Source organism: Periplaneta americana, unplaced genomic scaffold (assembly GCF_040183065.1).
Source record: "Periplaneta americana isolate PAMFEO1 unplaced genomic scaffold, P.americana_PAMFEO1_priV1 scaffold_78, whole genome shotgun sequence".
Classification (NCBI taxonomy): domain Eukaryota; kingdom Metazoa; phylum Arthropoda; class Insecta; order Blattodea; family Blattidae; genus Periplaneta; species Periplaneta americana.
Genome location: NW_027185559.1, coordinates 1,968 through 29,746, shown reverse-complemented (window position 1 = coordinate 29,746; position 27,779 = coordinate 1,968). Strand labels below are relative to the sequence as shown.

Sequence of the window (27,779 nt, the reverse complement as noted above, 5' to 3'; positions counted from 1 at the left end):
AATAATGATTTTGGCTCTAAAATATGTACACATCGCCCGTCGCTCTCATTATTTATTAATTGAGATAAGTCGTAACATAGTGGCTGTACCGGAAGGTGTGGCTGGAATGATTATTTTTAATACGGGTTAAATCTTTAAGTTAAGAATTTCATTTACACTGAATAATTTTATCGTGCAATTCGATATAACCTGATTTGTTATATAAATTATTTTTTTTTTTTTAGTTTATCTTTATATTAAAATTAATTAATTGTTTTTGTATATGTTGTTGATTAAATTTTTTTAATTATAGTTTATTTTTACTGTAGAGGTTATATTATTAATTTATAGAAGTAGATTTTTGTTGTACCTTGTGTATCAGGGTTTATTAAATTATATTATAAATTTTTTGTTTCCCGATTTTGAAGGATCTAACTAATTATTTTAGTTACTGTTTTATAATTATTAATAATTATTATTTGGTAGTGAAATGTTATTCGGCTTCAATGGTTTCTGGTTTTTCAGGAAATGAATTTAATTCATATATTATTATTATATTTCTATCTTTTTAGTTTTATATTTTATTGATATTAATGTTGTGGGGGATAAGCTCTTTAACATATTTTTATAATTTTTTATTTATTAGGTAATGTTGGTTTTATAATAACTATCATTTTAAGTTTGTTAAAATTTTATTTTTTAGAATTTTGATTTATTAATATTTAATTATTTTATTGGAATTTTTTATTAAATTATTATTTATTTGTAATTATGATGGAATTAGTAATTTTCTATTTATACTATTAAATCTTTGTTAAAATTTTAAAAGGAACTAGGCAAATAGTAGTGTTCTCGCATGTTTATCAAAAACATCTTTTCTTGAATTTTAATATGAGATATAACCTGCCCACTGATAAATTTGAAGGGCCGCGGTATTTTGACCGTGCAAAGGTAGCATAATCATTAGTCTTTTAATTGTGGACTGGAATGAATGGTTGGACGAGGAATATACTGTTTCTCATTATTTTATTGAATTTAATTTTTAAGTTAAAAAGCTTAAATTTATTTATAGGACGAGAAGACCCTATAGAGTTTATATACATTATTTTATTTATTTTGTTTGTTTATTTTATCTAGTATTTAATATATTTTATTGGGGTGATTGGAAGAATTAGTTAACTCTTTTTGTTTAATATACATTAATTTATGAATACTTGATCCAATTTTGTTGATTATAAGATTAAATTACCTTAGGGATAACAGCGTAATCTTTTTTGAGAGTTCTTATTGATAAATGGGTTTGCGACCTCGATGTTGGATTAAGATTTAATTTGGGTGTAGAATTTCAATTTGTTTAGGTCTGTTCGACCTTTAAAATCTTACATGATCTGAGTTCAGACCGGCGAGAGCCAGGTCGGTTTCTATCTATAATAAATTTTATATCTTAGTACGAGAGGACCAGATATTTGGAATAATTTTTTATTTATGATTTTTATTAATTGTTACTGTTTTGGCAGATAAGTGCAATGGATTTAGAATCTTTGAATATAGATTTATTCTATAAATAGTATTTATGTTTAAGGAAATTTTTGGTTTATTTATTATTTTTATTTTGTTGATTATTTTTGTTATAGTTGGTGTTGCCTTTTTAACTTTATTAGAGCGTAAGGTTCTTGGATATATCCATATTCGTAAAGGTCCTAATAGGGTTGGTTTTATTGGTATTTTGCAGCCGTTTAGAGATGCAATTAAGCTTTTTACTAGGGAACAAACTTTTCCTTTTTTATCTAATTATTTATGTTATTATTTTGCTCCTGTTTTTGGATTATTTTTATCTTTGTTAGTATGATTTGTAATTCCATATTTTACTGGTTTTATTTCTTTTGAGTTGGGTTTATTATTCTTTCTTTGTTGTACTAGTTTGGGTGTATATACTGTTATAATTGCAGGCTGGTCATCTAATTCTAATTATGCATTGTTGGGGGGATTACGTGCTGTTGCTCAAACAATTTCTTATGAGGTTAGATTGGCTTTGATTTTATTATCTTTTGTATTTTTAGTGGGTAGATATAATCTAATAATATTTTATGATTTTCAAGTTTACATTTGAATAATTTTTTTTACGTTTCCTTTGTCAATGCTTTGATTTACTTCATGTTTAGCTGAAACCAATCGTACTCCTTTTGATTTTGCTGAAGGTGAATCGGAGTTGGTTTCGGGTTTTAATGTTGAGTATAGAAGAGGTGGTTTTGCATTAATTTTTTTGGCTGAATATGCCAGTATTTTATTTATGAGAATATTATTTTGTATTATTTTTTTAGGTAGAGATATTAGTTCTATATTTTTTTATTTTAGGCTTTCTTTTCTTTCTTTTATATTTATTTGAGTTCGTGGAACAATACCACGTTTTCGTTATGATAAGTTAATATATTTAGCTTGGAAGAGATTTTTACCCTTGTCATTAAATTATTTATTATTTTTTTTGGGTATTAGGATTTATTTATTTTTATTGTTGGTTTAAGTGTATTAATTTAAGTAAAGTTAATAGAAGATTTTAACTTCTTTCTTATGCTTTCAAAACATATACTTTTCTTTAAAGCTTTTTAACTTTAATTGTTTAATTTATCTCAAAATCTTGTTACTATGGGGTGAATAATGTAGTATAGGAAATATAAAATTGTTAAGATTTGACCAGTGATAATATAAGGATCTTCTACTGGTCGTGCTCCAATTCATGTTAATAAAATTACAATATTTGTTATTAATCAAAATATGATCTGGTTAATAGGGTAAAATTGTATACTACGGAAATTTGAATTATATATAGGCATAATAAACAAAATTGCGATTGATATTACTAAGGCAATTACGCCTCCTAATTTGTTTGGAATTGATCGTAAGATTGCGTATGCAAATAGGAAATATCATTCGGGTTGAATATGAACTGGAGTAACTAATGGATTAGCTGGGGTAAAATTATCTGGGTCTCCTAAGATATATGGTTCTTTTAGTGATAATACTGTTAATAATATAATTAGGATTAGAAATCCTACAACATCTTTAATTGTGAAGTAAGGATGAAATGGAATTTTATCAATATTTCTATTTAACCCTGTAGGGTTATTTGATCCTGTTTGATGTAAGAATAGCAAATGGACTATTACAGCTGCTATTACAATAAATGGGAGAAGAAAATGGAATGTAAAAAATCGATTAAGTGTTGCATTATCTACTGCAAAACCACCTCATACTCATTGTACTAAATCAATTCCCAGATATGGAATTGCTGATAAAAGATTTGTAATTACAGTTGCCCCTCAGAATGATATTTGTCCTCATGGGAGAACATAACCTATAAAAGCTGTTGCTATTGTTAGGAATAGAATGATTACACCTACTGATCAGGTATGTAAAAATTTATATGATCCGTAATATATTCCTCGTCCAATATGTAAATAAATGCAGATAAAGAATATAGATGCTCCATTTGCGTGTAAGGTTCGTAATAATCAACCATAATTTACATCACGACAAATATGAGCAGTTCTTGAAAAAGCTATTTCAATGTTAGGACAATAATGTATTGCCAAGAATAATCCTGTGGCAGTTTGTATTACTAGACATAATCCTAATAGTGAACCAAAGTTTCATCATGTTCTAATATTGGATGGTGTTGGTAAGTCAATTAAGGCATTATTGGCAATTTTGAATAGTGGATGTTTAATACGTATAGGTTTATTCATTAATTTATTTGTCGTAGTGGCCCTTTTGAAATATTTGTAATTTTTACTACTACGATTAGTGTTAAGAATAAGTAGGAGGCAAGTATGATGGTGATTAAATTAGTTGGTTTATTATATAATTTTGTTAACGAGTTCATAATTTCATTTTGTTTATTATAAATATTTTCGTGAATTATAAGTTCTGTATTGTTAATTATTAAATCTATATTAATAACTATTAATAATATTAATATAATAATAATTATGCTTATTAATATTTTTATTGATATATAAAATATTTCGTTTGAAGCTAGTCTTGTTACATAGATAAACAATACTAATATTCCTCCTAGAAAGATTAGAAATAGAATATATGGAAATCAAAATCTTTGTGATAATAAACCTCTTATTGTGCATACAATAATTGTTTGGATTAGTAATATAAGTCCTATTGCTAATGGGTGTCTTATTTGTGTAAAAATTATTCTTGTAGTTAATATTATAATTATAATATTTTTAATATCAGAAAATAGTTTATTTAAAATGTTAATTTTGGGGATTAATGAAAAGATTTTATCTTTTTTCTGAAAGTTTTAAAAGGTGCTCCTTATTTTTGGTTTACAAGACCAATATTTTTGTTAAATTATTAAAACCAATGAAAATTATTTTTTTTTCTATTATGTTTTTTTGTGGTATTTGGGTTTTTTCTTCTAATCGTAAACATTTACTTGTTACTTTGTTGAGTTTAGAATTTATTGTCTTGATCTTGTTTTTAATATTATACACTTATTTAAATGGTTTTAATTATGAATTATTTTTTAGAATAATTTTTCTAACATTTTCTGTTTGTGAAGGTGCTTTAGGTTTATCGATTTTGGTTTCTATAATTCGTAGTTATGGTAATGATTATTTTCAATCATATGTTATGTTACAATGTTAAAGTTTTTAATGTATTTAATTTTTTTAATCCCTTTATGTTTATTAGGTAATTCTTGATGAATAATTCAATCATTAATATTCCTTTTATGTCTTTTATTTATATTTTCTATACCTAGCTTATTTTGCTGGGGTAATTTAGGATACTTATTTGGTGAAGATTTAATTTCCTTTGGTTTAATTTTGTTAAGATTATGAATTTGTGTATTGATAATTATAGCGAGAGAATCTATTTTTCGTTATAATTATTATAAAAATTTTTTTTTATTTATTGTTCTTATTTTGGTAATTATACTTTATTGTACTTTTGGGAGATTAAGAATGTTTTCATTTTATTTATTTTTTGAAGGTAGACTTATCCCAACCCTTTTTTTAATTTTGGGTTGGGGATACCAGCCTGAACGACTTCAGGCTGGTATTTATTTATTATTTTATACCTTATTGGCATCATTACCTTTATTGATTGGTATATTTTATATTTATAATTTTTTAGGTTTATTATATATTCCTTTATTAATAAATAACTTTTATGTTAATAATTTATTTTATTTATGTATAATTTTGGCGTTTTTGGTTAAGATACCTTTATTTTTAGTTCATTTATGATTACCTAGGGCTCATGTAGAAGCTCCTGTTTCGGGTTCAATGATTTTGGCTGGTGTACTATTAAAGTTAGGAGGATATGGCTTGTTGCGTGTATTTGTAATTTTAATTAATTTTTCTGTATTTAATTATATTTGAATTTCTATTAGATTAATTGGTGGTGTAATTGTTAGATTAATTTGTATGCGTCAAACAGATTTAAAGTCATTAATTGCTTATTCTTCTGTAGCTCACATAGGTATTGTTATTGGAGGTTTGATAACTTTAAATTATTGGGGATTTTGTGGTTCATATATTTTAATAGTTGCTCATGGTTTATGTTCTTCTGGTTTATTTTGTTTGGCTAATATTTCTTATGAGCGTTTAAGTAGCCGTAGATTATTGATCAATAGGGGTTTAATGAGATTTATACCAAGAATAACTATATGGTGATTTTTATTAAGATCTTGTAATATAGCTGCCCCACCTTCATTAAATTTATTAGGTGAAATTAGATTATTAAATAGTTTAGTAGGTTGATCGTGATTAACCATGTACACTTTAATACTTTTGTCTTTTTTTAGTGCTGCTTATACTTTATATCTTTATTCATATAGTCAACATGGAATATATTATTCTGGTATTTATTCTTGTTCTTTAGGTTATTCTCGTGAATATTTACTTTTATTTTTACATTGATTTCCATTAAATATATTAATTTTGAATAGTGATGTTATTGCATTTTGAATATAAATGTACTTAAGTAGTTTAATATAGTAAAATGTTGATTTGTGATATCAATGATATAATTTATTTATCTTAGGTTATTATATATATCAATTTGTTTTATTAGATTTTTTTTTTTATTTATTTTTAGAATTATTTTGATTTTTATAGGGTTTTACTTTGTTATTAATGATATAATTTATTTTATTGAATGGGATATTATTAGTTTTAATACTAGATCTATTGTTATGACTTTTTTATTTGATTGAATATCTTTATTATTTATAGGCTTTGTTTTTTTTATTTCTTCTTTAGTTATTTTATATAGAGATGATTATATGGATGGTGATATAAATATTAATCGATTTATTTTACTAGTACTAATATTTGTAATATCTATAATATTTTTAATTATTAGACCTAATATAATTAGAATTTTGTTGGGTTGGGATGGTTTGGGCTTGGTTTCTTACTGTTTAGTTATTTATTATCAAAATGTTAAGTCTTATAATGCAGGGATAATTACTGCATTATCTAATCGAATCGGGGATGTTTGTTTATTAATAGCTATTTCTTGAATATTAAATTTTGGGAGATGGAATTATATTTACTATTTGGAATTATTAAAAGGTAGTTTTGAAATAGAAATTATTTCCTTTCTTGTGGTTGTAGCAGCAATAACTAGGAGAGCTCAAATTCCATTTTCTTCTTGACTTCCTGCTGCTATAGCAGCACCTACTCCGGTATCTGCTTTGGTTCATTCTTCTACATTAGTTACTGCGGGTATTTTCTTATTAATCCGTTTTAGAGTTGCTTTTGGTGATTGGTTAAATATTTTTATTTTACTTATTTCTGGTTTAACAATATTTATAGCTGGTTTAGGGGCAAATTTTGAATATGATTTGAGGAAAATTATTGCTTTATCTACTTTAAGACAGTTGGGCTTAATAATAAGTATTTTGTCTATGGGCTTTTCTGTTTTAGCTTTTTTTCACTTATTAACACATGCTTTATTTAAGGCATTATTATTTATATGTGCTGGTATAATAATTCATGTTATAAAGGATTCTCAAGATATTCGTTTTATAGGTAATTTATCCTTTCAAATGCCTTTAACTTCAACTTGTTTATGTATTTCTAATCTTGCTTTGTGTGGTATACCATTTTTGGCAGGATTTTATTCAAAGGATTTAATTTTGGAAATAGTATCCTTAAGATATGTAAATATATTCGGATTTTTTTTGTTTTATTTTTCTACAGGTTTAACTGTTTGTTATTCTTTTCGTTTATTTTATTATACATTGTGTGGTGATTTTAATATATTAAGTATATATAATATAGGTGAATATAGATTTAATATAATTAAGGGGATGCTGGGTTTATTGATTATAGCTGTCATGGGTGGTAGTTTTCTTAGTTGAATTATTTTTCCTACTCCTTTATTAATTTGTTTACCTTTTTATTTAAAAACTTTAGTATTGTTAGTTAGTTTTTTAGGTGGTTGGTTTGGTTATGAAATTTCTAAAATTAATATTGGTAATAAATTATTATCTATTAAATTTTATTTGTATTCGAGATTTATGGGTTCTATATGATTTATACCATACATTTCTACTTATGGTATATCTAACATACCTTTATTTTTAGGATATAAATCATATAGGGTATTTGATTCTGGTTGAAGAGAATACTTCGGGGGTCAAGGTATATACATATTATTTATATATATAGGTAAAATTAATCAGTGATGACAATATAATAATTTAAAGTTCTTTCTTATATTTTTTGTAATATGAATTGTTATTATGATATTTATATTAATTATTTAAACTTGAATAGCTTATATTATAGAGCATAACATTGAAGATGTTAATGAGATTTATTTAATCTTTAAGTATTTATAAAAGTTTCCTTTATTTCTACAGTGAAAGTGTAGTGTTTTAAATATCTTTAAACTATATAAATTAGAAATGTAAACGGAATTTAACCGCTAAAGTAATAAGTTAGCAGCTTTTACTTGTTCTACACATTTCCTTAACTGGAATATTCAATTCAATTATATTATTAACAGTAATATACCTCTTTTTGGTTTCAGTTAAAAATAAGGATAATATTTATCTAAATATCAGGTCGAAACTGATTGCAATTAATTGCTTCTTATTTAAGATAGATTGAATAATCAATACTTTTTGAATGCAACCCAAATGTTATACTTAACTACTATCCTATGATGCTCATTCTAATGATCCTTGATTTCACTCATGATATAAGCCGAATAGTAGAATTAGTAAGAATGTTGTTCTAATAATTGTTCATATTATGATTCTTGATGTGTATATAATGATTGTTATTGGTAATAATAAGGCAATCTCCACATCAAAGATTAAAAAGATTACTGCAATCAAGAAGAATCGTAGTGAAAAAGGTAATCGTGCTCTTGATTTCGGGTCAAATCCACATTCAAAAGGTGAACTTTTTTCTCGATCTTCAATCTGTTTTTTTGATAGTATTGTCGCTATTATTATAATAATTGTTGACAATGCTATAATTATTATAATAGAATATCTTGTTAATAAAATTATTTATCTTGTTTATACAAACTTTTTGATTGGAAGTCAAATATACTAATTATATTAGATAAATTATATTATCTTCCTCATCAATAAATAGATATATATAAGAATAATCATACAACATCTACAAAGTGTCAATATCAAGCTGCTGCTTCAAACCCAAAATGGTGGTTTGATGAAAAATGTAGTGTTAAGTGTCGTAATAGGCAAGTTATTAAAAATGTTGTTCCAATAATAACATGCAGTCCGTGGAATCCTGTTGCAATAAAGAAGGTAGATCCATATACTGAATCTGCAATGGTGAAAGGTGCTTCTATATATTCATAGGCTTGTAGAGCAGTAAAATAAATACCTAATACAACCGTAAAAAATAATCCTTGTAGTGTTTGATTATAATTATTTTCTAGGAGACCATGGTGTGCTCATGTTACAGTAACTCCTGATGCTAATAAAATAGCTGTATTTAATAGTGGAATTTGTAGTGGATTAAAAGGATAAATACCTATAGGTGGTCATAAGGATCCAATATCAATAGTTGGAGATAAACTTCTATGAAAGAATGCTCAAAAAAATGAAATGAAGAAGAATACTTCTGAAATAATAAATAGAATTATACCTCATCGTAGTCCTTTTGTTACCATTTTTGTATGTAATCCCTGATAAGTACCTTCTCGCACAATGTCTCGTCATCATTGAATTATTGTTAATAATATAATAGTTATACCAATAATTAGTAGTTCTTGATTATATTGGTGAAATCATTTAATCATACCTGTTATTGTTACTATTGCACCAATAGCCCCAGTTAGGGGTCATGGTCTCTGATCAACTAAGTGAAATGGATGATTTGCGTGTCTTGTCATTAATTTACTTCTCTAGAATATAAAGTGCTTAATACTGCAAATACATACGATTGAATAATAGCTACTGCGGATTCTAAAATTAATAATGCAATTTGGGTTATAATTAATAATCTTAATATTATATAACTTAAAAATGGACCTGTATTTCCTAATAAGGTTAATAGTAAATGTCCAGCAATTATATTTGCAGCTAATCGTACTGCTAGTGTTCCAGGTCGAATTATATTTCTGATTGTTTCAATACATACTATAAATGGTATTAGGACTGGAGGAGTGCCTTGTGGTACAAGGTGTGCAAATATATGTTGAGTATTATTAATTCAACCAAATAATATAAAACTAATTCAAAGTGGTAATGCTAAAGATAAAGTTAATACTATATGGCTTGTTCTGGTAAAGATATATGGGAATAGACCTAAGAAATTATTAAATATAATTATTGAAAATAAGGAAATAAAAATAAATGAAGCTCCTTTATAAGAATTTTTTGTTCCAAGTAATGTTTTGAATTCTTTATGTAAATTTATTAATAATTTATTTCATAAAATATAATGTCGTGATGGAATTAATCAATAACTTATTGGAATAATAGATAATCCTAATATAGTACTAATTCAATTTAATGATAAATTTATTACACTTGTTGATGGATCAAATACTGAAAATAAATTGCTTATCATTTTCAATTTATATTTCTTATATTAATTATTTTTTTTTCTGTTAATGATTTAATTGGAATATATGAGAAATAATTTATGGAATTAAATAATATAAATATAATGGAGAAAAATGAAAATAGTATTAATCATCTTAGAGGTATTATTTGTGGAATAGAAAATTATTCATATGAATAATTTTATCTTGACAAGATAATGTTATTATTTAACTAAATTTTCTCATCAGAAGTAATTGCTAAATTACTATAATTTGGTTTAAGAGACCATTACTTGCTTTCAGTCATCTGATGACTCATTTATTTTTAGGATTCAGTTAATAAAACTATTTGTTGAAATACTTTCAATTACGATTGGTATAAATCTGTGATTTGCTCCACAGATTTCGGAGCATTGACCATATATAACTCCAGGTCGATTAATTAAAAATCTAACTTGGTTTAGGCGACCTGGAGTTGCATCAGCTTTTACACCAAGACTCGGAATTGTTCATGAGTGTAAAACGTCTGCTGCTGTTACGATAATTCGAATAAATGTATTCATGGGCAATACTGCTCGATTATCAACATCTAGTAGTCGGAATATACTATGATCTATTTCATCTTGAGGAATTATATATGAATCGAATTCTACCTTTGCGAAATCTGAATATTCATATCTTCAATATCATTGATGTCCAATAGTTTTTAATGTTACTGTAGGTGTATTGATTTCATCCATTAAATATAATAGTCGTAGAGATGGTACTGCAATAAAGATTAGAATTACTGCTGGAGCAATTGTTCATGCTAATTCAATTATTTGACCTTCCAATAAAAATCGATTAATATATTTATTAAAAACTATTGCAATTATTATATATGATACAACTATTAAAATTATAATAATAATTATTAAGGCATGGTCATGGAAATAAATTAATTGTTCTATAATAGGGGATGCTCTGTCTTGCAAATTTATATTGGCTCATGTTGTCATTATTTCTAATAAAAGTTTTTTAAAAATACTTTATTTATAGAGCTTAAATCCATTGCACTTATCTGCCATATTAGAATAATACTAATATACTAACTAGTAATTGTTGGTAATTCTGAATAACTATGTTCTGCAGGTGGTAAACTTTGTAGTCATTCAATCGAATTTCTTGTTTGTGTAGGAAATAGAATTTGTCGATTAGTTCTTATACTTTCTCATATAATGAAAATAAATATTAGAACTCCTACAAATGAAATTATAGATCCAATAGACGATACTACATTTCATGCTGTATAAGCATCGGGATAATCGGAGTATCGTCGAGGTATACCAGCTAATCCAAGAAAATGTTGTGGGAAGAATGTTATATTTACTCCTACAAATATAATTGCAAATTGTGCTTTTAATCATTTTGGATTTATAGTTAAACCTGTAAATAGAGGGTATCATTGAATGAATCCTGCCATGATAGCAAATACTGCTCCTATTGATAATACGTAATGGAAGTGAGCTACAACATAATAAGTATCATGTAAAACAATATCAATTGATGAATTTGCTAATACGACACCTGTTAAACCTCCAATGGTGAATAGGAATACAAATCCTAATGATCATAAACAGGGTGCTCTATACGATAATTGTGAACCATATACGGTAGCTAGTCAACTAAAAATTTTAATTCCCGTCGGAACTGCAATAATTATAGTAGCTGATGTAAAATATGCTCGTGTATCAACATCCATTCCTACGGTAAATATATGGTGTGCTCATACTACAAATCCTAATAGACCAATTGCTAGTATAGCAAAAATTATTCCTAGGTTTCCAAAAGCTTCCTTTTTTCCTCTTTCATGACAAATAATGTGTGAAATTATACCGAATCCCGGAAGAATTAAAATATAAACTTCTGGATGACCAAAGAATCAGAATAAGTGTTGATATAAAATTGGATCACCTCCTCCTGCTGGATCAAAAAAGGATGTATTTAGATTTCGATCAGTTAATAATATAGTAATTGCCCCAGCAAGTACTGGTAGAGATAATAATAATAATAATGCTGTAATAGCTACTGATCATACAAAAAGAGGAATTCGTTCTGGTTTTATGTTAATAGGTTTTATATTAATTGTTGTGGAGATAAAATTAACAGCTCCTAGAATTGAGGATACACCTGCTAGATGTAATGAAAAAATTGCTAGATCAACAGATGCTCCGGCATGAGCAATACCTCTTGCTAGTGGTGGGTATACTGTTCATCCTGTTCCGGCACCTCTTTCTACTATGCTGCTAGCTAGTAATAAAGTTAATGAAGGTGGTAATAATCAGAATCTTATATTATTTATTCGTGGGAAGGCTATATCTGGGGCTCCTAATATTAATGGTACTAATCAATTACCAAATCCCCCAATTATAATTGGTATTACTATAAAGAAAATTATAATGAAAGCATGGGCAGTAACAATTACATTATAGATTTGATCATCTCCAATTAGTGAGCCTGGCTGCCCGAGTTCAGCACGAATTAATATACTTAGGGATGTTCCTACCATACCTGATCAGGCACCGAAAATAAAATATAATGTTCCAATATCTTTATGATTTGTTGAAAATATTCATCGTTGCAAAGTTAGTAGAATGACTGAGATTGAATAGGTGATAGATTGTAAATCTATTAAGGAGAATTATTTCTCTTCTACTATCCTATCAAGAATGAATAAATTTGTTAAAGGTCTTATATTCATATTTTGTATGATAATAGAATGCAATTCTATAGGAGTAAATTATTTACTAAGGCTTAAAGAAATTTAATCTTTATTTATAGCTTTGAAGGATATTAGTTTAAAATTAACTTAAAGCCTTTAAAAGATATTTATTGTTAGTGTACATAATATTAAACCTAGTATAGAGATTGAAGATAAAATTATTCCAGCTGGAATAATTTTACTATTATGAAATTGAACATTTCATTTTGGCTCGATATATAGAATTATAAAGCTTGCATAGCAAACTCGTAAATAATAATACAATGTTATTAATGACATGACCACTATAAACGAAATAATAAAATTTATTTCGTTTATAATTATATGTTGAATAATAATTCATTTTGGTAAAAACCCTAGAAATGGAGGTAAACCTCCCAATGATAATAAAGTGGTAAATATCAAAAATTTTATTGTAGATATTTCACTTCCTATTAAAAACGTTTGATTAATAAATGAAATTTGATGTGATTTAACAATAGTAATGATTGTTAAAGTTAGAATTGAATAGATTAGGAAGTAAAAAATTCATATATTTTCTCCAATACTTATAGCTACTAACATTCACCCTATATGATTAATTGAAGAATATGTTAGGATTTTTCGAATTGAAATTTGATTTAATCCACCAATGGATCCAATAATAACAGATATTAAAATAATAGTTCACATGAATATATTTATGGTTAGTAAGTATGAAATTAGTATTAGTGGTGCAATTTTTTGAATAGTGATTAAGATGAAACAATTGTTTCATCTTAATCCTTCTATAATACTTGGAAATCATCAGTGAAGTGGAGCGGCTCCACTTTTCAATAATAAGGGTGTATTAATAATTATTGATGTCAAATAATTATTAGAAAATGTGTATAATTCTTCAATTATTGATTTTCTAATAATTAGGAATAGTAGAGTTGATGATGCTAGAGCTTGTACAATAAAATACTTTATTGAGGCTTCTGTTGTGTATACATTCTTATTAGTTGATATTAGAGGAATAAATGATAATAAATTAATTTCTAATCCTATTCATGCCCCTAATCATGAATTTGATGAAATTGAAATTAATATACCTCTTGTTAGAGTTGTTAACAAGAGGATTTTTGTTGAATTGTTGGTCATTAGAGAAGAGAGGATTTCCTCTATAAATGGGGTATGAACCCATTAGCTTATTTAGCTTACTTTTCTAGTATAATGTATATTTATTATACATTTTGGTGTATGGTGCACAAAAATTTTTGATATTTTAGGTAATAGTTTAATTCTATTAAATGTAATAAAGGTAATTTTAAATTACTTTATTTATCCTATCACGATAACCCTTTATTCAGGCACTTTATTTTTGTTATTTTAAGATAATGTTTTCTTTGTTGGTTCTACATTTATAGATTATAATAAGTATTCTATTAAATGTTGGTAATTCGATTTTTTGTTAATATAAGGTTATATATATATAAATTAATTACTTAAATAAAATAACCTATTTTACTAAGAAATAGGTTTATTTATATTATAATAATTAATTTATATATAATACAGATTATCTATGAATATACAGCATTATTGTTGAAAAATAGAGGTATATATATATATATGATTTATATTAATATAAATCTAAATTATTAGTATATATATTATTTATATAAAAAATATATTCTTGTTAAATCTATTTATTAATAATTGGTTATTTAAAATAGGTCCTTATATATATATATGTATATATAAAATAAATAATTGATGGGATATAATTATTATCGATAGTGACATTAAACCTTTAATGTATAAATAATAGTAACAGTATAACTACAGATCTCATTTAATAATTAAAAAAAAAATGAGATCTGTAGTTATACTGTTACTATTAAAGGGAAAGAAAATTTTATTATAGTAGAGGTTGATGCTTCAGTTTTTTTTTTTTGGGTCCATGGTTTTAAATGTTTTCTTAAGAGTTGAAGAGTTGATGTTAGTAGTTGTGTTGAAAATACGTTGTGAGTTGGTTGAAATGTATGGAGAAATTCGGGTTTTACTTTTTTTATTTTTTATTCTATCTAATCTTTATTTTTTTATTTAGTTCCGATTTTTGTTTCAGTATTTACTCAATGGGTTTTATTCTTGCTTATTTATTTGCTTTTAAATTATTTTATATGTAAGTTTTTGCAGGATTCAATTAATTTTATCTTAATGATAATTTAATTTTTTATTTATTCGCAGTAATAAATTTTGTAAATTTATGGGAATTTGATTTGGTAATTTTAATTTATTATTGGTAAAATTTGTGCCAGCATCCGCGGTTATACAATGAATATGAGTGAATCTTTTTAGTTAAAGTAGTTAAAGATTTTTTTGAAGTTATTTTGTTATTTTTGGGTGAAATCTTAATATTTATTATAACTTTATTTTATTTGAGGCTATGAAATCTTTTGTTTTAAACTAGGATTAGATACCCTATTATTTTAGATATAAATTATTTTTAACTTGAGTAGTATTAGTTAAGGTCTTGAAACTTAAAGAATTTGGCGGTATTTTAGTCTTTTTAGAGGAATCTGTCCCTTAATCGATAGTCCGCGTTGAACCTTACCAGGATTAATTATATGTATACCGCCGTTATAATGAAAATCTTTTTAGGGTAAATTGAATTTTCTTGATTTAGTTATATAAATTATTTCAGGTCAAGGTGCAGTTTATGTTTTGGTGGAGATGGATTACATTTATATTTATTATTGGATTATTGTTTGAAATTTTATTATGAAATTGGATTTAATTGTAATTTTTTGTAGATTGTAATAATGATTTTGGCTCTAAAATATGTACACATCGCCCGTCGCTCTCATTATTTATTAATTGAGATAAGTCGTAACATAGTGGCTGTACCGGAAGGTGTGGCTGGAATGATTATTTTTAATACGGGTTAAATCTTTAAGTTAAGAATTTCATTTACACTGAATAATTTTATCGTGCAATTCGATATAACCTGATTTGTTATATAAATTATTTTTTTTTTTTTAGTTTATCTTTATATTAAAATTAATTAATTGTTTTTGTATATGTTGTTGATTAAATTTTTTTAATTATAGTTTATTTTTACTGTAGAGGTTATATTATTAATTTATAGAAGTAGATTTTTGTTGTACCTTGTGTATCAGGGTTTATTAAATTATATTATAAATTTTTTGTTTCCCGATTTTGAAGGATCTAACTAATTATTTTAGTTACTGTTTTATAATTATTAATAATTATTATTTGGTAGTGAAATGTTATTCGGCTTCAATGGTTTCTGGTTTTTCAGGAAATGAATTTAATTCATATATTATTATTATATTTCTATCTTTTTAGTTTTATATTTTATTGATATTAATGTTGTGGGGGATAAGCTCTTTAACATATTTTTATAATTTTTTATTTATTAGGTAATGTTGGTTTTATAATAACTATCATTTTAAGTTTGTTAAAATTTTATTTTTTAGAATTTTGATTTATTAATATTTAATTATTTTATTGGAATTTTTTATTAAATTATTATTTATTTGTAATTATGATGGAATTAGTAATTTTCTATTTATACTATTAAATCTTTGTTAAAATTTTAAAAGGAACTAGGCAAATAGTAGTGTTCTCGCATGTTTATCAAAAACATCTTTTCTTGAATTTTAATATGAGATATAACCTGCCCACTGATAAATTTGAAGGGCCGCGGTATTTTGACCGTGCAAAGGTAGCATAATCATTAGTCTTTTAATTGTGGACTGGAATGAATGGTTGGACGAGGAATATACTGTTTCTCATTATTTTATTGAATTTAATTTTTAAGTTAAAAAGCTTAAATTTATTTATAGGACGAGAAGACCCTATAGAGTTTATATACATTATTTTATTTATTTTGTTTGTTTATTTTATCTAGTATTTAATATATTTTATTGGGGTGATTGGAAGAATTAGTTAACTCTTTTTGTTTAATATACATTAATTTATGAATACTTGATCCAATTTTGTTGATTATAAGATTAAATTACCTTAGGGATAACAGCGTAATCTTTTTTGAGAGTTCTTATTGATAAATGGGTTTGCGACCTCGATGTTGGATTAAGATTTAATTTGGGTGTAGAATTTCAATTTGTTTAGGTCTGTTCGACCTTTAAAATCTTACATGATCTGAGTTCAGACCGGCGAGAGCCAGGTCGGTTTCTATCTATAATAAATTTTATATCTTAGTACGAGAGGACCAGATATTTGGAATAATTTTTTATTTATGATTTTTATTAATTGTTACTGTTTTGGCAGATAAGTGCAATGGATTTAGAATCTTTGAATATAGATTTATTCTATAAATAGTATTTATGTTTAAGGAAATTTTTGGTTTATTTATTATTTTTATTTTGTTGATTATTTTTGTTATAGTTGGTGTTGCCTTTTTAACTTTATTAGAGCGTAAGGTTCTTGGATATATCCATATTCGTAAAGGTCCTAATAGGGTTGGTTTTATTGGTATTTTGCAGCCGTTTAGAGATGCAATTAAGCTTTTTACTAGGGAACAAACTTTTCCTTTTTTATCTAATTATTTATGTTATTATTTTGCTCCTGTTTTTGGATTATTTTTATCTTTGTTAGTATGATTTGTAATTCCATATTTTACTGGTTTTATTTCTTTTGAGTTGGGTTTATTATTCTTTCTTTGTTGTACTAGTTTGGGTGTATATACTGTTATAATTGCAGGCTGGTCATCTAATTCTAATTATGCATTGTTGGGGGGATTACGTGCTGTTGCTCAAACAATTTCTTATGAGGTTAGATTGGCTTTGATTTTATTATCTTTTGTATTTTTAGTGGGTAGATATAATCTAATAATATTTTATGATTTTCAAGTTTACATTTGAATAATTTTTTTTACGTTTCCTTTGTCAATGCTTTGATTTACTTCATGTTTAGCTGAAACCAATCGTACTCCTTTTGATTTTGCTGAAGGTGAATCGGAGTTGGTTTCGGGTTTTAATGTTGAGTATAGAAGAGGTGGTTTTGCATTAATTTTTTTGGCTGAATATGCCAGTATTTTATTTATGAGAATATTATTTTGTATTATTTTTTTAGGTAGAGATATTAGTTCTATATTTTTTTATTTTAGGCTTTCTTTTCTTTCTTTTATATTTATTTGAGTTCGTGGAACAATACCACGTTTTCGTTATGATAAGTTAATATATTTAGCTTGGAAGAGATTTTTACCCTTGTCATTAAATTATTTATTATTTTTTTTGGGTATTAGGATTTATTTATTTTTATTGTTGGTTTAAGTGTATTAATTTAAGTAAAGTTAATAGAAGATTTTAACTTCTTTCTTATGCTTTCAAAACATATACTTTTCTTTAAAGCTTTTTAACTTTAATTGTTTAATTTATCTCAAAATCTTGTTACTATGGGGTGAATAATGTAGTATAGGAAATATAAAATTGTTAAGATTTGACCAGTGATAATATAAGGATCTTCTACTGGTCGTGCTCCAATTCATGTTAATAAAATTACAATATTTGTTATTAATCAAAATATGATCTGGTTAATAGGGTAAAATTGTATACTACGGAAATTTGAATTATATATAGGCATAATAAACAAAATTGCGATTGATATTACTAAGGCAATTACGCCTCCTAATTTGTTTGGAATTGATCGTAAGATTGCGTATGCAAATAGGAAATATCATTCGGGTTGAATATGAACTGGAGTAACTAATGGATTAGCTGGGGTAAAATTATCTGGGTCTCCTAAGATATATGGTTCTTTTAGTGATAATACTGTTAATAATATAATTAGGATTAGAAATCCTACAACATCTTTAATTGTGAAGTAAGGATGAAATGGAATTTTATCAATATTTCTATTTAACCCTGTAGGGTTATTTGATCCTGTTTGATGTAAGAATAGCAAATGGACTATTACAGCTGCTATTACAATAAATGGGAGAAGAAAATGGAATGTAAAAAATCGATTAAGTGTTGCATTATCTACTGCAAAACCACCTCATACTCATTGTACTAAATCAATTCCCAGATATGGAATTGCTGATAAAAGATTTGTAATTACAGTTGCCCCTCAGAATGATATTTGTCCTCATGGGAGAACATAACCTATAAAAGCTGTTGCTATTGTTAGGAATAGAATGATTACACCTACTGATCAGGTATGTAAAAATTTATATGATCCGTAATATATTCCTCGTCCAATATGTAAATAAATGCAGATAAAGAATATAGATGCTCCATTTGCGTGTAAGGTTCGTAATAATCAACCATAATTTACATCACGACAAATATGAGCAGTTCTTGAAAAAGCTATTTCAATGTTAGGACAATAATGTATTGCCAAGAATAATCCTGTGGCAGTTTGTATTACTAGACATAATCCTAATAGTGAACCAAAGTTTCATCATGTTCTAATATTGGATGGTGTTGGTAAGTCAATTAAGGCATTATTGGCAATTTTGAATAGTGGATGTTTAATACGTATAGGTTTATTCATTAATTTATTTGTCGTAGTGGCCCTTTTGAAATATTTGTAATTTTTACTACTACGATTAGTGTTAAGAATAAGTAGGAGGCAAGTATGATGGTGATTAAATTAGTTGGTTTATTATATAATTTTGTTAACGAGTTCATAATTTCATTTTGTTTATTATAAATATTTTCGTGAATTATAAGTTCTGTATTGTTAATTATTAAATCTATATTAATAACTATTAATAATATTAATATAATAATAATTATGCTTATTAATATTTTTATTGATATATAAAATATTTCGTTTGAAGCTAGTCTTGTTACATAGATAAACAATACTAATATTCCTCCTAGAAAGATTAGAAATAGAATATATGGAAATCAAAATCTTTGTGATAATAAACCTCTTATTGTGCATACAATAATTGTTTGGATTAGTAATATAAGTCCTATTGCTAATGGGTGTCTTATTTGTGTAAAAATTATTCTTGTAGTTAATATTATAATTATAATATTTTTAATATCAGAAAATAGTTTATTTAAAATGTTAATTTTGGGGATTAATGAAAAGATTTTATCTTTTTTCTGAAAGTTTTAAAAGGTGCTCCTTATTTTTGGTTTACAAGACCAATATTTTTGTTAAATTATTAAAACCAATGAAAATTATTTTTTTTTCTATTATGTTTTTTTGTGGTATTTGGGTTTTTTCTTCTAATCGTAAACATTTACTTGTTACTTTGTTGAGTTTAGAATTTATTGTCTTGATCTTGTTTTTAATATTATACACTTATTTAAATGGTTTTAATTATGAATTATTTTTTAGAATAATTTTTCTAACATTTTCTGTTTGTGAAGGTGCTTTAGGTTTATCGATTTTGGTTTCTATAATTCGTAGTTATGGTAATGATTATTTTCAATCATATGTTATGTTACAATGTTAAAGTTTTTAATGTATTTAATTTTTTTAATCCCTTTATGTTTATTAGGTAATTCTTGATGAATAATTCAATCATTAATATTCCTTTTATGTCTTTTATTTATATTTTCTATACCTAGCTTATTTTGCTGGGGTAATTTAGGATACTTATTTGGTGAAGATTTAATTTCCTTTGGTTTAATTTTGTTAAGATTATGAATTTGTGTATTGATAATTATAGCGAGAGAATCTATTTTTCGTTATAATTATTATAAAAATTTTTTTTTATTTATTGTTCTTATTTTGGTAATTATACTTTATTGTACTTTTGGGAGATTAAGAATGTTTTCATTTTATTTATTTTTTGAAGGTAGACTTATCCCAACCCTTTTTTTAATTTTGGGTTGGGGATACCAGCCTGAACGACTTCAGGCTGGTATTTATTTATTATTTTATACCTTATTGGCATCATTACCTTTATTGATTGGTATATTTTATATTTATAATTTTTTAGGTTTATTATATATTCCTTTATTAATAAATAACTTTTATGTTAATAATTTATTTTATTTATGTATAATTTTGGCGTTTTTGGTTAAGATACCTTTATTTTTAGTTCATTTATGATTACCTAGGGCTCATGTAGAAGCTCCTGTTTCGGGTTCAATGATTTTGGCTGGTGTACTATTAAAGTTAGGAGGATATGGCTTGTTGCGTGTATTTGTAATTTTAATTAATTTTTCTGTATTTAATTATATTTGAATTTCTATTAGATTAATTGGTGGTGTAATTGTTAGATTAATTTGTATGCGTCAAACAGATTTAAAGTCATTAATTGCTTATTCTTCTGTAGCTCACATAGGTATTGTTATTGGAGGTTTGATAACTTTAAATTATTGGGGATTTTGTGGTTCATATATTTTAATAGTTGCTCATGGTTTATGTTCTTCTGGTTTATTTTGTTTGGCTAATATTTCTTATGAGCGTTTAAGTAGCCGTAGATTATTGATCAATAGGGGTTTAATGAGATTTATACCAAGAATAACTATATGGTGATTTTTATTAAGATCTTGTAATATAGCTGCCCCACCTTCATTAAATTTATTAGGTGAAATTAGATTATTAAATAGTTTAGTAGGTTGATCGTGATTAACCATGTACACTTTAATACTTTTGTCTTTTTTTAGTGCTGCTTATACTTTATATCTTTATTCATATAGTCAACATGGAATATATTATTCTGGTATTTATTCTTGTTCTTTAGGTTATTCTCGTGAATATTTACTTTTATTTTTACATTGATTTCCATTAAATATATTAATTTTGAATAGTGATGTTATTGCATTTTGAATATAAATGTACTTAAGTAGTTTAATATAGTAAAATGTTGATTTGTGATATCAATGATATAATTTATTTATCTTAGGTTATTATATATATATCAATTTGTTTTATTAGATTTTTTTTTTTATTTATTTTTAGAATTATTTTGATTTTTATAGGGTTTTACTTTGTTATTAATGATATAATTTATTTTATTGAATGGGATATTATTAGTTTTAATACTAGATCTATTGTTATGACTTTTTTATTTGATTGAATATCTTTATTATTTATAGGCTTTGTTTTTTTTATTTCTTCTTTAGTTATTTTATATAGAGATGATTATATGGATGGTGATATAAATATTAATCGATTTATTTTACTAGTACTAATATTTGTAATATCTATAATATTTTTAATTATTAGACCTAATATAATTAGAATTTTGTTGGGTTGGGATGGTTTGGGCTTGGTTTCTTACTGTTTAGTTATTTATTATCAAAATGTTAAGTCTTATAATGCAGGGATAATTACTGCATTATCTAATCGAATCGGGGATGTTTGTTTATTAATAGCTATTTCTTGAATATTAAATTTTGGGAGATGGAATTATATTTACTATTTGGAATTATTAAAAGGTAGTTTTGAAATAGAAATTATTTCCTTTCTTGTGGTTGTAGCAGCAATAACTAGGAGAGCTCAAATTCCATTTTCTTCTTGACTTCCTGCTGCTATAGCAGCACCTACTCCGGTATCTGCTTTGGTTCATTCTTCTACATTAGTTACTGCGGGTATTTTCTTATTAATCCGTTTTAGAGTTGCTTTTGGTGATTGGTTAAATATTTTTATTTTACTTATTTCTGGTTTAACAATATTTATAGCTGGTTTAGGGGCAAATTTTGAATATGATTTGAGGAAAATTATTGCTTTATCTACTTTAAGACAGTTGGGCTTAATAATAAGTATTTTGTCTATGGGCTTTTCTGTTTTAGCTTTTTTTCACTTATTAACACATGCTTTATTTAAGGCATTATTATTTATATGTGCTGGTATAATAATTCATGTTATAAAGGATTCTCAAGATATTCGTTTTATAGGTAATTTATCCTTTCAAATGCCTTTAACTTCAACTTGTTTATGTATTTCTAATCTTGCTTTGTGTGGTATACCATTTTTGGCAGGATTTTATTCAAAGGATTTAATTTTGGAAATAGTATCCTTAAGATATGTAAATATATTCGGATTTTTTTTGTTTTATTTTTCTACAGGTTTAACTGTTTGTTATTCTTTTCGTTTATTTTATTATACATTGTGTGGTGATTTTAATATATTAAGTATATATAATATAGGTGAATATAGATTTAATATAATTAAGGGGATGCTGGGTTTATTGATTATAGCTGTCATGGGTGGTAGTTTTCTTAGTTGAATTATTTTTCCTACTCCTTTATTAATTTGTTTACCTTTTTATTTAAAAACTTTAGTATTGTTAGTTAGTTTTTTAGGTGGTTGGTTTGGTTATGAAATTTCTAAAATTAATATTGGTAATAAATTATTATCTATTAAATTTTATTTGTATTCGAGATTTATGGGTTCTATATGATTTATACCATACATTTCTACTTATGGTATATCTAACATACCTTTATTTTTAGGATATAAATCATATAGGGTATTTGATTCTGGTTGAAGAGAATACTTCGGGGGTCAAGGTATATACATATTATTTATATATATAGGTAAAATTAATCAGTGATGACAATATAATAATTTAAAGTTCTTTCTTATATTTTTTGTAATATGAATTGTTATTATGATATTTATATTAATTATTTAAACTTGAATAGCTTATATTATAGAGCATAACATTGAAGATGTTAATGAGATTTATTTAATCTTTAAGTATTTATAAAAGTTTCCTTTATTTCTACAGTGAAAGTGTAGTGTTTTAAATATCTTTAAACTATATAAATTAGAAATGTAAACGGAATTTAACCGCTAAAGTAATAAGTTAGCAGCTTTTACTTGTTCTACACATTTCCTTAACTGGAATATTCAATTCAATTATATTATTAACAGTAATATACCTCTTTTTGGTTTCAGTTAAAAATAAGGATAATATTTATCTAAATATCAGGTCGAAACTGATTGCAATTAATTGCTTCTTATTTAAGATAGATTGAATAATCAATACTTTTTGAATGCAACCCAAATGTTATACTTAACTACTATCCTATGATGCTCATTCTAATGATCCTTGATTTCACTCATGATATAAGCCGAATAGTAGAATTAGTAAGAATGTTGTTCTAATAATTGTTCATATTATGATTCTTGATGTGTATATAATGATTGTTATTGGTAATAATAAGGCAATCTCCACATCAAAGATTAAAAAGATTACTGCAATCAAGAAGAATCGTAGTGAAAAAGGTAATCGTGCTCTTGATTTCGGGTCAAATCCACATTCAAAAGGTGAACTTTTTTCTCGATCTTCAATCTGTTTTTTTGATAGTATTGTCGCTATTATTATAATAATTGTTGACAATGCTATAATTATTATAATAGAATATCTTGTTAATAAAATTATTTATCTTGTTTATACAAACTTTTTGATTGGAAGTCAAATATACTAATTATATTAGATAAATTATATTATCTTCCTCATCAATAAATAGATATATATAAGAATAATCATACAACATCTACAAAGTGTCAATATCAAGCTGCTGCTTCAAACCCAAAATGGTGGTTTGATGAAAAATGTAGTGTTAAGTGTCGTAATAGGCAAGTTATTAAAAATGTTGTTCCAATAATAACATGCAGTCCGTGGAATCCTGTTGCAATAAAGAAGGTAGATCCATATACTGAATCTGCAATGGTGAAAGGTGCTTCTATATATTCATAGGCTTGTAGAGCAGTAAAATAAATACCTAATACAACCGTAAAAAATAATCCTTGTAGTGTTTGATTATAATTATTTTCTAGGAGACCATGGTGTGCTCATGTTACAGTAACTCCTGATGCTAATAAAATAGCTGTATTTAATAGTGGAATTTGTAGTGGATTAAAAGGATAAATACCTATAGGTGGTCATAAGGATCCAATATCAATAGTTGGAGATAAACTTCTATGAAAGAATGCTCAAAAAAATGAAATGAAGAAGAATACTTCTGAAATAATAAATAGAATTATACCTCATCGTAGTCCTTTTGTTACCATTTTTGTATGTAATCCCTGATAAGTACCTTCTCGCACAATGTCTCGTCATCATTGAATTATTGTTAATAATATAATAGTTATACCAATAATTAGTAGTTCTTGATTATATTGGTGAAATCATTTAATCATACCTGTTATTGTTACTATTGCACCAATAGCCCCAGTTAGGGGTCATGGTCTCTGATCAACTAAGTGAAATGGATGATTTGCGTGTCTTGTCATTAATTTACTTCTCTAGAATATAAAGTGCTTAATACTGCAAATACATACGATTGAATAATAGCTACTGCGGATTCTAAAATTAATAATGCAATTTGGGTTATAATTAATAATCTTAATATTATATAACTTAAAAATGGACCTGTATTTCCTAATAAGGTTAATAGTAAATGTCCAGCAATTATATTTGCAGCTAATCGTACTGCTAGTGTTCCAGGTCGAATTATATTTCTGATTGTTTCAATACATACTATAAATGGTATTAGGACTGGAGGAGTGCCTTGTGGTACAAGGTGTGCAAATATATGTTGAGTATTATTAATTCAACCAAATAATATAAAACTAATTCAAAGTGGTAATGCTAAAGATAAAGTTAATACTATATGGCTTGTTCTGGTAAAGATATATGGGAATAGACCTAAGAAATTATTAAATATAATTATTGAAAATAAGGAAATAAAAATAAATGAAGCTCCTTTATAAGAATTTTTTGTTCCAAGTAATGTTTTGAATTCTTTATGTAAATTTATTAATAATTTATTTCATAAAATATAATGTCGTGATGGAATTAATCAATAACTTATTGGAATAATAGATAATCCTAATATAGTACTAATTCAATTTAATGATAAATTTATTACACTTGTTGATGGATCAAATACTGAAAATAAATTGCTTATCATTTTCAATTTATATTTCTTATATTAATTATTTTTTTTTCTGTTAATGATTTAATTGGAATATATGAGAAATAATTTATGGAATTAAATAATATAAATATAATGGAGAAAAATGAAAATAGTATTAATCATCTTAGAGGTATTATTTGTGGAATAGAAAATTATTCATATGAATAATTTTATCTTGACAAGATAATGTTATTATTTAACTAAATTTTCTCATCAGAAGTAATTGCTAAATTACTATAATTTGGTTTAAGAGACCATTACTTGCTTTCAGTCATCTGATGACTCATTTATTTTTAGGATTCAGTTAATAAAACTATTTGTTGAAATACTTTCAATTACGATTGGTATAAATCTGTGATTTGCTCCACAGATTTCGGAGCATTGACCATATATAACTCCAGGTCGATTAATTAAAAATCTAACTTGGTTTAGGCGACCTGGAGTTGCATCAGCTTTTACACCAAGACTCGGAATTGTTCATGAGTGTAAAACGTCTGCTGCTGTTACGATAATTCGAATAAATGTATTCATGGGCAATACTGCTCGATTATCAACATCTAGTAGTCGGAATATACTATGATCTATTTCATCTTGAGGAATTATATATGAATCGAATTCTACCTTTGCGAAATCTGAATATTCATATCTTCAATATCATTGATGTCCAATAGTTTTTAATGTTACTGTAGGTGTATTGATTTCATCCATTAAATATAATAGTCGTAGAGATGGTACTGCAATAAAGATTAGAATTACTGCTGGAGCAATTGTTCATGCTAATTCAATTATTTGACCTTCCAATAAAAATCGATTAATATATTTATTAAAAACTATTGCAATTATTATATATGATACAACTATTAAAATTATAATAATAATTATTAAGGCATGGTCATGGAAATAAATTAATTGTTCTATAATAGGGGATGCTCTGTCTTGCAAATTTATATTGGCTCATGTTGTCATTATTTCTAATAAAAGTTTTTTAAAAATACTTTATTTATAGAGCTTAAATCCATTGCACTTATCTGCCATATTAGAATAATACTAATATACTAACTAGTAATTGTTGGTAATTCTGAATAACTATGTTCTGCAGGTGGTAAACTTTGTAGTCATTCAATCGAATTTCTTGTTTGTGTAGGAAATAGAATTTGTCGATTAGTTCTTATACTTTCTCATATAATGAAAATAAATATTAGAACTCCTACAAATGAAATTATAGATCCAATAGACGATACTACATTTCATGCTGTATAAGCATCGGGATAATCGGAGTATCGTCGAGGTATACCAGCTAATCCAAGAAAATGTTGTGGGAAGAATGTTATATTTACTCCTACAAATATAATTGCAAATTGTGCTTTTAATCATTTTGGATTTATAGTTAAACCTGTAAATAGAGGGTATCATTGAATGAATCCTGCCATGATAGCAAATACTGCTCCTATTGATAATACGTAATGGAAGTGAGCTACAACATAATAAGTATCATGTAAAACAATATCAATTGATGAATTTGCTAATACGACACCTGTTAAACCTCCAATGGTGAATAGGAATACAAATCCTAATGATCATAAACAGGGTGCTCTATACGATAATTGTGAACCATATACGGTAGCTAGTCAACTAAAAATTTTAATTCCCGTCGGAACTGCAATAATTATAGTAGCTGATGTAAAATATGCTCGTGTATCAACATCCATTCCTACGGTAAATATATGGTGTGCTCATACTACAAATCCTAATAGACCAATTGCTAGTATAGCAAAAATTATTCCTAGGTTTCCAAAAGCTTCCTTTTTTCCTCTTTCATGACAAATAATGTGTGAAATTATACCGAATCCCGGAAGAATTAAAATATAAACTTCTGGATGACCAAAGAATCAGAATAAGTGTTGATATAAAATTGGATCACCTCCTCCTGCTGGATCAAAAAAGGATGTATTTAGATTTCGATCAGTTAATAATATAGTAATTGCCCCAGCAAGTACTGGTAGAGATAATAATAATAATAATGCTGTAATAGCTACTGATCATACAAAAAGAGGAATTCGTTCTGGTTTTATGTTAATAGGTTTTATATTAATTGTTGTGGAGATAAAATTAACAGCTCCTAGAATTGAGGA

General features: G+C 25.9%; 4 pseudogenes across 4 annotated transcripts; all 4 read left to right on the top strand.

Moving 5' to 3' along the window:
• Positions 1–4,592: 4,592 nt before the first annotated feature.
• LOC138694171 (NADH-ubiquinone oxidoreductase chain 4-like) lies at positions 4,593–11,995 on the top strand (annotated as a pseudogene). Its single transcript, XR_011330834.1, has one exon. The product of XR_011330834.1 is annotated as an NADH-ubiquinone oxidoreductase chain 4-like (transcript).
• On the top strand, positions 6,035–11,995 carry LOC138694176 (NADH-ubiquinone oxidoreductase chain 5-like; annotated as a pseudogene). Its single transcript, XR_011330837.1, has one exon. The product of XR_011330837.1 is annotated as an NADH-ubiquinone oxidoreductase chain 5-like (transcript).
• Positions 11,996–20,212: 8,217 nt separating this feature from the next.
• On the top strand, positions 20,213–27,575 carry LOC138694172 (NADH-ubiquinone oxidoreductase chain 4-like; annotated as a pseudogene). The gene has a single exon (XR_011330835.1). The product of XR_011330835.1 is annotated as an NADH-ubiquinone oxidoreductase chain 4-like (transcript).
• Positions 21,621–27,575, top strand: LOC138694175 (NADH-ubiquinone oxidoreductase chain 5-like; annotated as a pseudogene). Its single transcript, XR_011330836.1, has one exon. The product of XR_011330836.1 is annotated as an NADH-ubiquinone oxidoreductase chain 5-like (transcript).
• Positions 27,576–27,779: the final 204 nt, after the last annotated feature.